Here is a 19276-nt window from a genome sequence, read left to right as displayed (position 1 = left end):
TGGACAAGGGGGCAGTTGTCACTAGTCTGAGAGGGATTGGGCAGCAGCCTCAAGCAATTCTTCTGAAAATTAAAATAGCATGATGTGTATTGAGATGTTTGCTTACACAGTTCCTCAGGACATAGGGAGGAGGCAGGAATTGGTCAGGGTCTTTGCTAGCCAGACACTGTGTGGATGTTTACATGGGCTGGTGGCCTTTGCTGTCAATGCTCTCCAGGCCTGGACTGAGCCACTTGAATATTTCACAGTGGGCTTTGGTATCCAAGGCTGATCAATCATGCTGCCAGACTTCAATGAGTATGCATGATGTTCCTGGAGGTGTTTTCCATTGACCGCAGGTGAGATGAGACAGTGATCATGACATTCATACACACTTGTCATTGCTAGCAATGGAGCCAGTGGGAAACAGAGTAATACACTGATCTCTGCAAATCTTCCTTTATACTGTGCATGTCACACTAATGGAGGCTGCAGGTCCATGTGACGGCACACCTTGCTAGTCCAGAAGCCTCTGTTTGTCAAGTTTATAAACACTAATCAGTCACAACATTACTTGCTCTCTAAGAATCTCTAGGTAGGTGGTATGTTTTAAAGTATCATACTGTCAGAGTACACAGGCTATGCCACGTGCTGATGTAATTTTGCAGGAGCTTGAGGTCCTGTCCAGAAGTCCTCCTAATGTTTCCAGAGATTCTTGCGCTGGCCACGATAGCTCCGCCCCTTTTTATGACACGACCGGTGCGCACCGACGTCATGACGCTGATGACGTCATTGCATGTCAAAACGTTTAAATTCAAGCATTTTGGGATCGTGGCTACCAATTAAAGGAACACAGTATAAAAGGGGACTTCAGGACATAACTCATTGCCCTTTTGTGGTTATTATAGTCCCAATAGCGCGTTGTATTCTAGTATTGTATTCATGGTTTTGACTTTGGCTTGTTTGACTACCCTTCCTTCTATTACCCTTTGACTTGGCTTGTGTAACCTCATTGTTCTTGATTTCTGGCTCCCCTGTACCTGTTTATTTTCCATCCTTGTGATGCCAACCAGGCCACTCTAAGGTCCGGTACACGTTACTTTTCTATTACACTCTGTGTATAGGATCCCAGTATTTCCTGGGACCCAAGATTTTCCAGCAGAACATTGCCCAGAGCATAACGCTGCCTCCGCCAGCCTGCCTTTTTCCCATAGTGCATCTACTTGATCTAAACGATAACTTCATTCTTCAAACCATGCAACCTTTTTCCATTGTGCCATTATCCAGTTCTGATGCTCACGTCCCCACTGAAGGCGCTTTCAGTGGTGGGCAGGGGTGATCAGTGGCAGCTACGTAGTCCCATATGCAGCGACTGTGATGCACAGTGTGTTATGATGCCTTTCTATCATTACCAGCATTACATTACAGTAGCTTAGCTGTGTGATCAGACAAGACAGGCTAGCCTTCGCTCCCCACTATGAGGTTATGGACACCCTGCCATCTGTTGTCCTTCCTTGCATCACTTTTGGTAGATACTAACCACTACATATTGGGAACACCCTTCAAGACTTGCAGTTTTGGAACTGTTATGACCCAATCATCTAGCCGTCGCTATTTGTAGCTTGTCGCTCAGACCCTTTCGCTTTCCCGTTTTTTTTGCTTCCAACACAAAAAATTCAACAACTGACTATTCATTTGCTGCCTAATATATCCAACCCCTTGACAGATGCCATTGTAATTATATAATCAATGTTATTTATTTCACCTATCAGTGGTTTTCATTTTGTGGCTGATCAGTGTAAATTGCATCCTCTAGGTCACGGGTGGGCAATCTTCGGCCCTCCAGATGTTTTGGACTACATCTCCCATAATTCTATATGTTTTTGTGTGATTCACTATAACATTGTCATGAGATCCATCTATGTTTACTATAAGGTCAAGTTGGTTTCAAATGACAGATGCCACAAGACTAAACCTACCCATGCAGCCTGCTAAATGTTATTTACCAGGACATTTTATGTGTGTGTCAAACCCGAAAGTATTGCACATTCACCCAGGCATGCTTCGCCATAGAAGGATATTAATTTTAAATTCCACAACTGCGCAAAATAACTTTAATTTGATTAGTAAAGGACACAACCCAGAAAACATTTCACTGTTGGTTCTTGAGATTCAAACTCCTTTTTTTCAAGTGTCCTTCACGATTATAACATTTACAATATGACGTCTTAAAGGACCACTATAGTGTTAGGAATACAAAGCTAACACTAGAGGACCCCTCTGCCCCTCCCTCACCCCCCCCCCCCCCCCCCCAGTGATATAAAGGGTTTAAAAAACTCTATTTTCACTTTCAAGCGCTGGAGTCCATTTTTTCTGGGTCGGACTCCTTCTCCACTGATTTCAGCCGATAGGGGGAACCTAATGTGTGCATTAGGTCTTTCCTATAGGAAAGCATAGACTCAGAGGGACACTGCACCCCGACTATTTAAATGAGATAAAGTGGTCAAGGTGCTTCTAGTGTCCCTTTAAGTCTAAGGTAAACGTGTAAAGAAATGTATTTGTGTAAATGAAATAATTCACTCTAGTTCCCAATTAATTTTTAGCTACATAGATCGCAGACACCTCAATATACCTAGCGCTGCTCCATAGTCTCTCCCAGCATTTTGGCCATTAGGAATGTTGTGAGTTAGCTGGTCTTACCAGCATTTCATTCTGCCTATGCTTTAGATATGGAAAACGTGCTATGACACGGCAATGATATATGTTTAATTGGTGTTAAAACTGACAAACACTGGGACTTTGTGTTAAGTCTGCACTAAAAGGACATTGCGTCTTGCACAAGAACGTGAGCTTTTACGTCTTACTGCTTTGCGTTGCTTTTCTGTCACTGTGCTTTCATACTGCACTGTATTATCTGCTCTGCTTCATTCCAAAGGCTTCATGGCTGTCTGTTTTTTTTTTTTCCTTGCAGAAATCAGGTGTGCTGAATTAAATTTGTTTATAAAACGCCTGCTGGAACCACATCTTGACTCTAAGCTGCCAACATTCCAAACGGCTGCCAGTTCTTACTGATTCTGTGTGTCAGGCACAGCTGTGCGCTCTCTGCTAGGTAACACAGAGAAGGCAATAACAGATGTTAACCCTTAATTGAAAAATAGTCACCCTGAACATCTCTTACTTCCACAGGCATCTGAGAAACATTTTTCTGAAAAAGAATGTCTTGCAGGTGGTGGCTGTTGTGCGTGTATGATGAGTGTGGCATGTGTGTATATATATATATATATATATATATATATATATAATCTTTGCATTGTATTGCCTTGTAGCATGTTTGAGGAGTGTTATTTTTTCTTTGTCACATTTAAAAGCTCTCGTGTCTGAGTGTTAAGTAGATCATGGCCACATGCTTAAAATCAATTCAAAATATATTTTCCAGAGACATTTTGCTGCTGGATAGCAAATAAGCCATTCATCATGCATAAGGTTCACAAAACAACAAAGAGCATATACAACAGCAAACCTGTTACAGCTACACGTCTGTAAAATAACAAGCATAATAAAATGTAAATTCTACTACCAATTTAAAGACTCGCGCAGCTGCCTAATGTGTTAGAGTCAGCATTAGCATATAATTCCAGTGCTACTTTCTAGAGCCAGTTACCCAACATCAGAATGCATCCTTAGCAATGGAGCTCTGTGTTCAACCGCAATTTAAATCAAAGCATGTGGCAAGATCCAAAAGAATCAACCATGGACCTTCTGTGTAGTATAAACGTGAAACTATCTAATGATTGATGCAAATTTTAAAATTTACTGTTGTGTGTTGCATACATATAACAAATTAGACATTGGGAAAAGCAATGAATGACTGTAGAATAGAGATGTCCCGAATAGTTCGCTGGCGAATAGTTCCTGGCGAACATAGCTTGTTAGCGTTCGCCACGGTGGGTGAACATATGCGATGTTCGGTCCGCCCCCTATTCGTCATCATTGAGTAAACTTTGACCCTGTACCTCACAGTCAGCTTTTCTGTGTAATCTAATTGCAGTTGCCTGCCTGCCAGCGTGTGTGTCAGGCTCACAGCGTATACTGTGCCCACTTGCCCAGTGCCACCACTCATATCTGGTGTCACAAAAGCTTGATTTAAAAAAAACTAAAAACTTTTTTGACTGTAATATAATAGCAGTCAGTTTCCTTCACACATGTGCGTTTCAGGGCCTGCCAGGGCACAGTGTCACACCAGTGCAACTCATATCTGGTGTAACAGTAGTGTACATTAAACAAAAAACATAGAAATTTGACTGTGAAATAATAGCAGTCAGTTTCCTTCACACGTGTGCGTTTCAGGGCCTGCCAGGGCACAGTGTCACACCAGTGCAACTCATATCTGGTGTAACAATAGTGTACATTTAAAAAAAATAAATAAATTTTGACTGTAATAGATTGAATAGCAGTTAGTTGTCTGCAAGCGTGTGTGTCAAGCCTACAGCGTCTACTCTGCCAACTTTTGCCAGTGCACAGTGCCACTCATATCTGTTGTCACAGTAGCTTGCACGCATAGTACCACTAATCGAAAAAAAAATGACAGGCAGAGGCTGGCCACCCCACAGGGGCCGCTGTGGTTGTGGTGCTGTGATTCCCTTTGGCCCTAGAATAATGCCCAGTGTTCAGAGGCCACGTACCCTGAACTCGAAAAGTTCTGAGGACATAGTTGACTGGCTAACACAGGACACCCAATCTTCTACAGCTTCCGCTCGGACCCTTGACGCACCATCCTCCTCCAGCTTAGCTTCGGGCACCTCTCAAGTTACCACTCGCCCGCCTGCCGCCACCACCAACACTAGCACCACAGCCACTTCACTTGATCTGTCAGAGGAGTTATTTACACATCAGTTGGAAGAAATTAGTGATGCGCAACCATTATTGCCAGAAGATGTAGATAACAGGGATATATCTCAGTCAGGCAGCATTACACACATGTGATGATGATGATGTTGTACCCACTGCTGCTTCCTTTGCTGAGTTGTCAGATACAAGTGAAGCGGTTGATGATGACGATGTGTCTGTGGATGTCACGTGGGTGCCTGCTAGAAGAGAAGAAGAACAGGGGGAAAGTTCAGATGGGGAGACAGAGAGGAGACGAGTTGTAAGCAAGGGGAGGTCGTCGCAAGAAGCTAGTGGCACAGTCAGACAGCATGCATCGGCACCCAGGGACAGCCAGACAGCACGCCAATCAACGCATGCTGTTGCCACCACCAGAATGCCGTCATTGCAGAGCTCAGCAGTGTGTCATTTCTTTTGTGTGTCTGCCTCTGACAACAGCGATGCCATTTGCAACCTGTGCCAAAAGAAACTGAGTCGTGGGAAGTCCAACACCCACCTAGGTACAACTGCTTTGCGAAGGCACATGATCGCACATCACAAACGCCTATGGGATCAACACATGAGTACAAGCAGCACACAAACTCAAAGCCGCCATCCTCCTCCTGGTCCAGCATCTTCAGCCACGTCAACCACTGCTGTCCTCCTTGCCCCCTCTCAACCATCCGCCACTCCGTCTCTCGCCTTGAGCAGTTCCTGCTCATCTGCCCACAGTCAGGTGTCTGTCAAGGACATGTTTGAGTGTAAGAAGCCAATGTCACAAAGTCACCCCCTTGACCGGCATCTGACAGCTGGCTTGTCTGAACTCTTAGCCCGCCAGCTTTTACCATACAAGCTGGTGGAGTCTGAGGCGTTCCAAAATTTTTTAGCTATTTGGACACCGCAGTGGAAGGTACCTGGACGAAATTTCTTTGCACAAAAGGCAATCCCCAACCTGTACTCGATTGTGCAAAAGGAAGTAATGGCATGTCTGGCACACAGTGTTGGGGCAAGGGTCCATCTGACCACTGATACCTGGTCTGCAAAGCATGGTCAGGGCAGGTATATCACCTACACTGCGCATTGGGTAAACCTGCTGACGGCTGCCAAGCATGGAATGCGTGGCTCTGCAGAGGAGTTGGTGACACCGTCACGACTTGCAGGCAGGCCTGCTGCCACCTCCTCTACTCCTCCTACTCCATCCTCTTCCATAACCTCCTCGGCTGAGTCCTCTTCTGCTGCTGCATCTTGCTCCACATCAACGGCACCCCTCAGCTCCCCAGGTACTATTCCACATCCCGGATACGGCAGTGTCACGCCGTCTTGGGGTTGACTTGCCTGAAAGCAGAGAGTCACACTGGACCAGCACTCCTGTCCGCCCTGAACGTACAGGTGGATCATTGGCTGACTCCGCACCAACTGGAGATCGACAAAGTGGTTTGTGACAACGGAACAAATTTGTTGGCGGCATTGAATATGGGCAAGTTGACACATGTGCCGTGCATGGCACATGTGTGTAATCTGATCGTACAACGCTTTGTGCATAAGTACCCAGGCTTACAGGATGTCCTGAAGCAGGCCAGGAAGGTGTGTGGCCATTTCAGGCATTCCTACACTTTTCAGATATCCAGTGGCGAAACAACATGCCAGTGAGGCGCTTGATTTGCGACAGCCCGACACGTTGGAATTCAACACTCCTAATGTTCGACCGCCTGCTCCAACAAGAAAAAGCCGTTAACGACTATTTGTATGACCGGGGTGCTAGGACAGCCTCTGCGGAGCTGGGATTTTTTTTTGCCACGTTACTGGACGCTCATGCGCAATGCCTGTAGGCTCATGCGTCCTTTTGAGGAGGTGACAAACCTAGTCAGTCGCACCGAATGCACCATCAGCGACATCATACCATTTGTTTTCTTCCTGGAGCGTGCCCTGCGAAGAGTGCTGGATCAGGCCATAGATGAGCGTGAAGAGGAAGAGTTGTGGTCACCATCACCACCAGAAACAGCCTTATCAGCATCGTTTGCTGGACCTGCGGCAACGCTGGAAGAGGATTGTGAGGAAGAGGAGTCAGAGGAGGAATGTGGCTTTGAGGAGGAGGAGGAAGACCAACCACAACAAGCATCCCAGGGTGCTCGTTGTCACCTATCTGGTACCCGTGGTGTTGTACGTGGCTGGTGGGAAGAACATACCTTCAGTGAGATCACTGAGGACGAGGAACGGGACATGAGTAGCTCGGCATCCAACCTTGTGCAAATGGGGTCTTTCATGCTGTCGTGCCTGTTGAGGGACCCTCGTTTAAAAAGGCTGAATGAGAACGACCTGTACTGGGTGTCCACGCTACTAGACCCCCGGTATAAGCAGAAAGTGCCTGAAATGTTACCGAATTACCACAAGTCGGAAGGGATGCAGCAGTTCCAAAATAAATTAAAAAGTATGCTTTACACAGCGTATAAGGGTGATGTCACAGCACAACAGGAATCTAACAAGGGAAGAGGTCCTCCCACGACCACGCCGGCAAGGACAGGACACTTTACCGACGTGTTGTTGATGGAGGACATGCAGAGCTTTTTAAGTCCTCCGCATCGCCACAGCCCTTCGGGGTCCACCCTCAGAGAACGACTCGACCGACAGGTAGCAGACTACCTCGCCTTAACAGCAGATATCGACACTCTGAGGAGCGATGAACCCCTTGACTACTGGGTGTGCAGGCTTGACCTGTGGCCTGAGCTATCCCAATTTGCGATAGAACTTCTGGCCTGCCCCGCTTCAAGTGTCCTGTCAGAAAGGACCTTCAGTGCAGCAGGAGGTATTGTCACTGAGAAGAGAAGTCGCCTAGGTCAAAAAAGTCTAGATTACCTCAACTTTATTAAGATGAATGAAGGATGGATCCCGAAGGGACTGACACTGGGCGATACATTCGACTAAAAAAGGCCTGATGAGGGGGACGTAACAGGGATTAAACTGATAAGAATAGTACTACTTAGCACACCACTCCTATCTGGTGGCACATTAGATTGCATGCGCAGTGCTCCAAATTTGAAGTAGGAGGACCGACCAAGCATCTTTTTCCATCTCCCAGTTCCTAAAATCGATGCCATATACACGTCCCCTGATAGGGGACGTAACAGGGATTAAACTGATAAGAATAGTACTACTTAACACACCACTCCTATCTGGTGGCACATTAGATTACACACGCAGTGCCCCAAATTTGAAGTAGGAGGACCAACCAAGCATCTTTTTCCATCTCCCGGTTCCTAAATTCTATGCCATATACACGTCCCCTGATAGGGGACGTAACAGGGATTAAACTGATAGGAATAGTACTACTTAACACACCTTCTAATAATGCAGAGAGAGGCAACGCAGAGAGAGGAGTCTGAAGAAGAGGAGTCAGAGGAGGAAGGTGGCTTTGAGGAGGTAGAAGACCAAACACAGCAGGCGTCCCAGGGGGCTTGTTTTCATCTTTTGGGGACCCTTGGTGTTTTACGTGGCTGGGTGGAGGAAGAGACCTTCAATGACATCAGTGAGGACAAGGAACGGGACATGGCTAGCTTGGTATCCAACCTTGTGCAAATGGGATGTTTGCGGTTGTGCAAATGGACTGTTTGCGGTTGTTTGCGGTGCGTTAAACGGGGAGTTTGGTCTGTCACTGTGAAGCAGGCGTAACCCTTACACTACCTGATTGATACAACATCATACCTGATGTTTTAAAGCACGTTATTCCAAACAATTTAGGAATGTTAGGCGATTTATGCCCTTTATGGATTAAAACCAGACTCTGCATCAACTATGTAATTTTCCATGGGAGTTTTGCCATGGATCCCCCTCCGGCATGCCACAGTCCAGGTGATAGTCCCCTTGAAACAACTTTTCCATCACTTTTGTGGCCAGAAAGAGTCCCTGTGGGCTTTAAAATTCGCCTGCCTATTGAAGTCTATGGCGGTTCGCCCGGTTCGCCCGTTCGCGAACATTTGCGGAAATTCACGTTCGCTGTTTGCGAACGGAAACTTTTATGTTCGCGACATCTCTAGTGTAGAAATGTAGGATGAAGCATTAAGCATGATACTTTTCTGTACTCATTTGCATATCCAGCAGTGGATTCTAGGAGATTTGTGAAACAAGATTTCTTGGAAATTCTCTGCTCATTATGGACATTTCTCGTGGTATATTGGTGGCGTACAAGTATTAATTTTACATTTTGCATCAATTAACTGGGAATTTTATCAGATTTTGCTCTAACCACAAGTGAGAGAGAAAGAGAGAGAGAAAAAGAGAGGGAAAAAATGAGAGAGGGTTAAATAATGCTTTCAAAGGACTCTGGAAATATAACAAACCACAAGCTTTAAGTGGTTTGTGGATGGCCACAAAACTTGTCAAATAATTTTTATCCCAAAATACACTGTAGTGGACCACAGATAACCCGACTGGTTACCCCTGCTAATTCCTTCCTTCAGCCACTCTGGAACCATTAGAATACACAGACATCCATTCCCCCAGTAATCAGACAAAACATAGTTCCGGGAGTCAACTAATTTTATTCTGGCCACACATGGCTTTTATGCACAGACCCCAACATGGGGTCTCCAATACAATAATACAGGGGTTTCAGTCTCAAGATCCTCTGTGCCTGAGAGATAATTGTGTGAGAAAACCCTATAATTCAATTATCTCTCAGGTACAGAAAATCCATACAAAATATACAGTACCCCAAAAGTATCAACACCATAACTAGGAATCCCACAAAAGTAATATCCCCAGAAAGCCCTGATCTGAGTGTATAGCATATTCAAATATCACTCAGATCGGTTTAGTAAAACTGGAATGCCACTGGGGTAAGGTTTTGACTGTCCGTAAATGAGGTGCTAACCCAAAACAGTTCCAGGGAAATAGGTGTCCTGGCTGGTCTCTGTTCCTGTGTGAACACCGTGCAAGGGTGTCCCAAACATCGCTAGCATAGTTGGTAGGGAAGTGGAATGGGCAGCAGTCTAATCTTTAATGGGGTTCGTACGAGTGTCTAGCTGAAAAGAGTTCCAGGCACTCGACGACCAAGTGGCGCTGCCAACGTTCGGGAGACAAGATGGCCACCATTCTTTTGTCAACCATGTGCATTCGGTTATATGAAATGGCGGCCACCCAGGGGACGCGTTCATTAATTACTTCCCTTGCAGTTTTGCACTTAAGTTGCTGGTGTAAACGTCCTAATGGGGTTCAGGGGTGGTCCTCGTTTGGGAGACGATTGGATGGCATTCGTATATAATAACTCCCTAATGGAAAAAGGGAAAAAACACACATACAGAGGCAAAGCATACAAAATTGGCAGTAGGTTCCGCCACATACACTATACAGCATTATGATTATTTTATGGAAGATTATTTTTTTAAACAGATTTAATGTTACAATTAGAACTAATCACAAAGTTTTGAGCAAATCATGTAAATCGTACAACCACTCTCCAATAACTGATACAACACAAGACAGAAAGAAATAATGTGATTCTCCAGCTCCTCTCCCATCACATCATTAATAGGCGATGGCTGAATTTGTAGAGACAGTTGTATATTGCATCTTCTGCTGGGAAGGATAACTTCCACTAATCTTGGGCAAGCTAAGATCCTAATGCTGCCCTGAAATAAAAGACACCATGGCACTGCATACATAGTGATTTGTAGTGAATGCCATTGACATCACCCACCATACAGTATAGGATGTTAAGTCCAGATAAATAATAGGCTAATCGGGTAATAAATAGTGCAGGCATGTGTGCTCCCTTAGTTTACTGCTAACCTGCTTGCTTGAGCTATGCTGATCTGGAGAACTGCAGTGAAAATCTTTGATTTTTACCAATGAACTAATCATTTTGATGTGGGCTAAACTATGTATAACAGAAATGAATAATTACACATCAAAATTATTTCTGATGTGGGACCAACCAAAAACGTAAAAGTATTAGTACCCACTACCCAGGAGACCCAACCCAGCATTACCGTCATACTACTCCTACTAATAAATCCAAGCTTTTGTCAGTAAAGAAAAGCTTTGTTTCTTGGGAAAATATTTATACTCAGATTCCAATCCGTTGCGTTGACTCATGTATCACATGTACAGTAGGGTCACACTGGGTGGATACTGAATGATACCTTGATTTACTTTAAATGTGTGAAGTTAAAAGGAAATACTCCTACACTGAGAGGTACTGAGCAAATACACTGTTATTGTATGATGGCTATTTTATTTTTAAAAGAGACAATAGAGGGAGTGTAAGTTGATTACATAGTTGTTGAATGCAGACCTGTTTTGTGTACAGGTTGCCCATAATGAATGCTTATTGTCTTCACAGTGTTTCATAAAATCCTTAAATATTTAACAGCATTACCCAGGTGTTAAACATTCCTAGTGGGAGGTGATTTTAGGAGTATATAAGGGTAGTTGTCATTAGCTTGGCTAATAGAGCTTGGTTGCTTCATCTAAGTGTTGCTTCTAAGTGTGTGTGTGGTTGGAGATATTCTGGAGATAAGCTGGAGGTAATCTGAGGTATTCAGGAGGATAAATAAAAAGTTAAGGTTTGTTTGATTTAAATTATTCACCTCATTGGAATGGCAGACTTAGTTCAGTGTAATAGTTGCTTTGCATTTGTTTCACGTTCCACTTTTTGGAGGTTTGGTTGTTGTCTAATCTGTAGACAGTTCTCTATTTTGCGGCAGGAGATTGTATTTTTGAAGTCTGAGATTTGTAAATTATCTGGTAAACAAACTCAGGCTGGAACTGCTGCAAAGCCACTGCCGCAGAGACATACTAGGAATGGCAGATGGATTACTGTAGGATCTGGTAGACTTGGAGTTGTGGATAAAAGGCATATTGCACAGTCTGTTGCTCTACATAATTCATTTTCTGCACTTTCAGAGTGTAGTGGTGTCGTGGAGAGAGGCACTGAGGCTAGTGGTGTTGTGCAGAGAGGCACTGAGGCTAGTGGTGTTGTGCAGAGAGGCACTGAGGCTAGTGGTGTTGTGCAGAGAGGCACTGAGGCTAGTGGTGTTGTGCAGAGAGGCACTGAGGCTAGTGGTGTTGTGCAGAGAAGCACTGAGGCTAGTGGTGTTGTGCAGAGAGGCACTGAGGCTAGTGGTGTTGTGCAGAGAGGCACTGAGGCTAGTGGTGTTGTGAAGAGAGGCACTGAGGCTAGTGGTGTTGTGAAGAGAGACATTGAGGCTAGTGGTGTTGTGCAGAGAGGCTTGGTGAGGCCTAATAGAAAGCAGTTGTTGGTGGGGGATTCCATCATAAGAGGTGTGGAGATGGACAATGGTGGTCTTGTGAGGTGTCTTCCCGGAGCTACTGCTCACAGAGACAGGAGACGTATCGGTAATATTGTTAAGCAAGCAAAGCAGGAAGGGGAATTGGATGTACTTGTCCATTTAGGGACAAATGACTTGGCTTGCAATGAGGTTTCAGAGGTTAAGGAAGTTTTTAGTGTTTTTGCCAATGATATACGGCAGGTTGCTTCCACATTGTCATTCTCTGAAGTTCTGCCTGTGCATAACACTCAGAATGACAGGCGGATGCGTATTAGGGACTTTAACTTGTGGCTTGGTGAATGGTGTCGGGAGCAAGGATTTGGCTTTATTGCTCATGGTAGCTCTGTTTGGAATGGAAATAAACTGTACAAAAAAGATGGTTTGCATCTTTCTCAAAAGGGAACAAATGTTCTCAGTGAGCAGTTCAGAGGTTTTGCTAGGATGTATTTAAACTAGGAGGGGGGGGCAAAAGGGTGATAAAACATCAATCCAATTGTCCCCCAAAACAAGGACAGAAGGTGCCTGTAGCAAGTGTGTTAAAAAATGATAAGCTTAGAGTCATGTCTACAAATGCTCGCAGTTTAGGGAATAAGATCCATGAACTTGTGGCAATAATGGCAACTGATAGTGTAGATTTAGTCGCTGTTACTGAGACATGGTATAATGAGAAAAATGACTGGGACATAGCAATACCAGGGTACTCTTTATATAGAAAAGACAGGGAAGGCAAGAAAGGGGGAGGGGTGGCCCTGTATGTAAAGAATAGCATAAAATCTAGCCTAATAAAGGTTAGTGAGGCGAACATAGAGTCAGTTTGGGTTACGTTAGAATTTGGTAATCACACAGTAACTCGTGTAGGTGTGATTTATAGGCCCCCAGGACAAATTGAAGAGTTAGATAATCTACTAGTTGAAGAAATAGCTAAAATGACAATGAAGGGGGAAGTTATCATCATGGGTGACTTTAATCTTCCTGATATAAATTGGAAAACAAAAATAGCTACTTGTGCCAGGAGCACACATATTCTAAACTCCCTACTGGGATTGTCTCTAAAACAAGTCGTTGAGGAGCCAACTCGTAAAGAGGCCATACTAGATTTAGTGTTAACAAATGGAGATTTGGTATCAGATATTACTGTAGGTGAAAGTTTAGGATCCAGTGATCATCAGTCAGTGTGGTTTAATATAAGAACAGTGACTGAGTCACACCACACAAAAACAAAAGTTTTAGACTTTAGAAAAACAGACTTTTCCAAAATTAGAATATGTGTAAAGGAGTCATTATCAGACTGGAGCAATTTAAATGGAGTCCAAAAGAAATGGGATTATTTAAAAGTTGCACTACTGAAGGCAACAGAAAATTGCATTAGGCTTGTCAGTAAAAGCAAAAAATTCAAGAAACCACTGTGGTACTCCACAGATGTAGCCAAAATAGTAAAAAACAAAAAGTTAGCATTTAGTAATTATAAAAAAACCCAGAGTGAGGAAGACAGAATGACCTATAAGATTAGGCAGAAAGAGGCTAAGCAAGTTATAAGAGCTTCCAAATCACACACAGAAGAGAAAATAGCACAGTCAGTAAAAAAGGGGGACAAAACCTTTTTTAGATACATAAATGAGAAAAGAAAAGTAAAACAAGGATTAGTTAGATTAAAAACAAAAGAAGGAAGGTATGTAGATGAGGATAAAGGTCTAGCTGACTGCCTCAATGAATATTTTTGTTCGGTATTTACAGATGAAAATGAAGGAAAGGGACCTCAGTTAAGAAAAAGGATAAATGAGTCATTTATTACACGTGAGTTTACAGAGGAAGAGGTTCTATTTCAACTGTCAAAAGTAAAGACAAATAAGTCAATGGGACCTGATGGAATACACCCAAAGCTATTAAAAGAGCTTAGTGGTGTACTAGCAAAACCATTAACAGATTTATTTAACCAATCATTGATAACAGGAGTAGTCCCAGAAGATTGGAAGTTAGCGAATGTTGTGCCCATTCACAAGAAAGGTAATAGGGAGGAGTCGGGCAACTATAGGCCAGTAAGCCTAACTTCAGTAGTGGGGAAAGTGATGGAAACCATGTTAAAGGATAGGATTGTTGAACATCTAAAAACACATGGATTTCAAGATCAGAGACAACATGGGTTTACTTCAGGGAGATCATGCCAAACTAATCTTATTGATTTTTTTGATTGGGTAACTAAAATTATAGATCAGGGTGGTGCAGTAGACATTGCTTACCTCGATTTCAGTAAGGCTTTTGACACTGTTGCACATAGAAGGCTTATCAACAAACTACAATCTTTGAGTTTGGATTCCAATATTGTTGAATGGGTAAGGCAGTGGCTGAGTGACAGGCAACAGAGGGTTGTAGTCAATGGAGTATATTCGAAGCTTGGGCTTGTCACCAGTGGGGTACCTCAGGGATCTGTACTTGGACCCATTCTCTTTAATATTTTTATTAGTGATATTGCAGAAGGTCTTGATGGTAAGGTGTGTCTTTTTGCGGATGATACTAAGATATGTAACAGGGTTGATGTTCCAGGAGGGATAAGCCAAATGGAAAATGATTTAGGTAGACTAGAAAAATGGTCAGAGTTGTGGCAACTGACATTTAATGTGGATAAGTGCAAGATAATGCATCTTGGACGTAAAAACCCAAGGGCAGAGTACAGAATATTTGATAGAGTCCTAACCTCAACATCTGAGGAAAGGGATTTAGGGGTGATTATTTCTGATGACTTAAAGGTAGGCAGACAATGTAATAGAGCAGCAGGAAATGCTAGCAGAATGCTTGGTTGTATAGGGAGAGGTATTAGCAGTAGAAAGAGGGAAGTGCTCATGCCATTGTACAGAACACTGGTGAGACCTCACTTGGAGTACTGTACACAGTACTGGAGACCCTATCTTCAGAAGGATATTGATACCTTAGAGAGAGTTCAAAGAAGGGCTACTAAACTGGTTCATGGATTGCAGGATAAAACTTACCAGGAAAGGTTAAAGGATCTTAACATGTATAGCATGGAGGAAAGACGAGACAGGGGGGATATGATAGAAACATTTAAATACATAAAGGGAATCAACACAGTAAAGGAGGAGACTATATTTAAAAGAAGAAAAACTACCACAACAAGAGGACATAGTCTTAAATTAGAGGGACAAAGGTTTAAAAATAATATCAGGAAGTATTACTTTACTGAGAGGGTAGTGGATGCATGGAATAGCCTTCCAGCTGAAGTGGTAGAGGTTAACACAGTAAAGGAGTTTAAGCATGCGTGGGATAGGCATAAGGCTATCCTAACTATAAGATAAGGCCAGGGACTAATGAAAGTATTTAGAAAACTGGGCAGACTAGATGGGCCGAATGGTTCTTATCTGCCGTCACATTCTATGTTTCTATGTTTCTATGTTAGACTTTAATCCTGGCAAACTGAATAGAATATATTTTCAAAAGGTTTCCTTTACAGTAGAGGGAAAATATTTGTACTAAGAAATTTAACTGCCTTTGAAAAGATAATTAACGAAATAATATATCTTTGTGTTTCCTTTTTATAATAGATTATTTCGTAACACATGCAAAAAAAGAAAAACAAAATGAAAATGTGTACGTGGTAGTATAAGTGTATTTTATGGAGAATGAAAGAATCGTACAACAGTCAACAGCAACTACAGAAATAATTCAATGTTCTGCACGAACATCAGAACATCAACCACTACAGTTATACCGCATGAACATCAGCAGAGATACAGATACAGAGATACTACAGTCATAGTGCTTGCAAACAGCAACTACAGAGATTATACTGTCATACAGCACAAATATCAGCAACTACAGAAATTCAAATTCAGATTTTTACAAAAACTGGTTGCTACAAATAAGTAATTTTGTAGATAAAATTGTTTAAACTCTATGCCCGTTGCAAATTGACTCGCTGTAAGGAGAACCGGCATGTTTCATATTTCTAACATTTACAGTATCTAGAGACTGCACAGCATTCAACCTTTAATGCAATTAAATGTATACAATGGGAAATCAGCACAAAGCAAAGTGTAAACAGTGCTTATCAAGTGCTAAATACATCAAATGTTTTGAAAACATCACTCAATCCAAAATCTATAACACAAAATATACTTAGCACTAGTGATGTCCCGAACGGTTCCCTGGCGAATAGTTCATGGCGAACATAGCTTGTTTGCGTTCGCCCCGGATGGCGGACATATGCGATGTTCGGTCTGCCCCCTATTCGTCATCATTGAGTAAACTTTGACCCTGTACCTCAACATTCCAGCCAATCAGCAGCAGACCCTCCCTCCCAGACCCTCCCACCTCCTAGACAGCATACAATTTAGATTAATTCTGAAGCTGCATTCTTTTTTTTTTTGTATTATTATTTTATTTTATTTTTTTAGACAGAAGTGGTGGAAGCTTGTTTTGTCAGGTGGTCGGATCTGTCCCGGTGGTGCTTCACGTCCGGTGCGGGATTGTGGTGGCTTAAGGTGGAGGCGAGTGCTTGATGTGGGGCAGGCTCTGCATTTCTGTTTGTGCCTCCGGTCCCATCTTCGACGCCTTTTGCGTTGGTGGATTTTAATGGTGACTGCTTCGCTTAGCTGTGGTGGAGCTTGTTGGGGCTGTGGTGGAGCTTGTTGGGGCTTCCTGCTTGTTATTTGCTTCCAAAATTGATTAAAGAGTCTGTCCACCTTAGACTCAATATCCTGCCATGCTTTGCTGGTACCAGGAGGACACGCGGCTGCCGCCATATTGGGAGAGTCGCATATGAGTATGTCAGCCTGGGCGGCTGTGCTCTGTGCGTACATTAGCTCCAGACAGCCTCTCAGGGGTGGACCGGGATAACCCCCACCGGTCCGAGGGGAGGGGTAACGGAGCTCCTGCCGGGAAGTAGCTGCTCCTGGGCATCCCTGTATCGGGAGATCGGCCGCCTCACCCGCCCGGTGGGCACCAGGCCACACTTGCCACGCGGAGGTAAGTAAGACTCTGTCGAGTTGCTGACCGCTATTAAGCATGTCGGGTTGGTCAGGTAGGAGCAACATTGCTGGGTCATCCCCTTCTGGGGTGAAATTCGCTTGTTGATAGCTGCTTAAAGTGAGATATTGAAGTGCGTCTTTCCTCCATGACAGCTAGGCCCCGTCCCCCGGAAGCTGCATTCTTAGTGAGAGGAGGGACAGTGTAGCTGCTACTGATCTAATAGGGAAATCGATAGCTAGGCTAGTGTATTCAGTGTCCACTACAGTCCTGAAGGACTCATCTGATCTCTGCTGTAAGGACAGCACCCCAAAAAGCCCTTTTTAGGGCTAGAACATCAGTCTGCTTTTTTTTTTTCAATGTAATCTAATTGCAGTTGCCTGCATGCCAGCGTGTGTGTCAGGCTCACAGCGTATACTATGCCCACTTGCCAAGTGCCACCACTCATATCTGGTGTCACAATAGCTTGCATTAAAAAAAACCAAAACTTTTTTGACTGTAATATAATAGCAGTCAGTTTCCTTCACACGTGTGCGTTTCAGGGCCTGCCAGGGCACAGTGTCACACCAGTGCAACTCATATCTGGTGTAACAGTAGTGTACATTTAAAAAAAAAATACAGGGGGCTTGTTGTCACCTTTCGGGGAACCTTGGTGTTGTACGTGGCTGGGTGGAGGAAGAGACCTTCAATGACATCAGTGAGGACAAGGAACGGGACATGGCTAGCTTGGTATCCAACCTTGTGCAAATGGGGAGTTTGCGGCTGTGCAAATGGACTGTTTGCAGTTGTTTGCGGTGCGTTAAACGGGGAGTTTGGTCTGTCACTGTGAAGCGGGCGTAACCCTTACACTACCTGATCGATACAACATCATACCTGATGTTTTAAAGCACGTTATTCCAAACAATTTAGGAATGTTAGGTGATTTATGCCCTTTGTGCATTAAAACCAGACTCTGCATCAACTATGTAATTTTCCATGGGAGTTTTGCCATGGATCCCCCTCCGGCATGCCACAGTCCAGGTGTTAGTCCCCTTGAAACAACTTTTCCATCACTATTGTGGCCAGAAAGAGTCCCTGTGGGTTTTAAAATTCGCCTGCCTATTGAAGTCTATGGCGGTTCGCCCGGTTCACCCGTTCGCGAACATTTGCGGAAGTTCACATGGTGAACGGTGAGTTCGCGAATGGAACATTTTATGTTCGCGACATCCCTACTTAGCACATAAAGGTGGCTTCTCCCAGGATATTTCCCCAAATTCTGAATATACAGCTAAGCATTATTGTTTATGCTAAGCAGTATTTTTTTAATGTCAGAAACCTTGAGCAATAAATCTACAGAAGATTTGACTTATAACAATTAAAAGAAGGACAATTCTATAACCCAATACAGATTAAACAAAAAAAATTTCATAGAAGGTTCAACCATCAATCAGTGAATCAGACGGTGATGATATAAATATTTTAGTCATATTTGAAAAAGTAAATGAACAAGTTATATATTTTGCATCTTATTGTGTTATATATGGAAACACACAACGGAAAAGGAAATTTCAAGAGCAAATCTAGTGTAAGGGGATGAAAGCACAACAAGGCCCAAGAGGAAATAACTGTTGGGAGGTTACATTAAGAAGAAATAACAATGGGATTGGTGTCACCAAAAGACTAGAAGAGTGAGGAGTTGTCAGTGCTGTGCCATAAAAGCTGTCATGGGTGGAGGAAGGAAGGAGAAAAAACACCCACTAAAATAAAAAAATTAAAAAAATACAAATATATATATAAAACATAAAAAAATATTGAAATGTGAAGATCAAATATATTAGTTAACTGGATTGTCAAACATGGCCAAACCAAAGGTTCCAAGTTTTATTGAAGCACTGTGAACAATCATTCGTTGTCATAGTTAAGCGATCCAATTTAATATCTGATTTAATTTAGTATATATGGTCTGTTGGGTACAGGCCCTTTCCAAATTTTGCTATACTCATGTGACCTAACATACATATTCTGAAGATTACAGCATATTAAGTATAACCAGGGCTGGAAGTTTCTCGGTGGGCCGGCATGCTAGCGGGCCAGTGCGCTGTCGCCTAGTGTGCACTGGCCTGCGAGGTGCTCGGCGTAATTACAGGGTGACTGAATGTAGCGTGGCCGTGCAGGCAGACTGCGGTAGGGGA

This window comes from Pelobates fuscus, chromosome 3, assembly GCF_036172605.1.
Source record: "Pelobates fuscus isolate aPelFus1 chromosome 3, aPelFus1.pri, whole genome shotgun sequence".
Classification (NCBI taxonomy): Eukaryota; Metazoa; Chordata; class Amphibia; order Anura; family Pelobatidae; genus Pelobates; species Pelobates fuscus.
The sequence above is the reverse complement of the archived record's forward strand: the minus strand, read 5'-3'. Positions refer to the sequence as shown.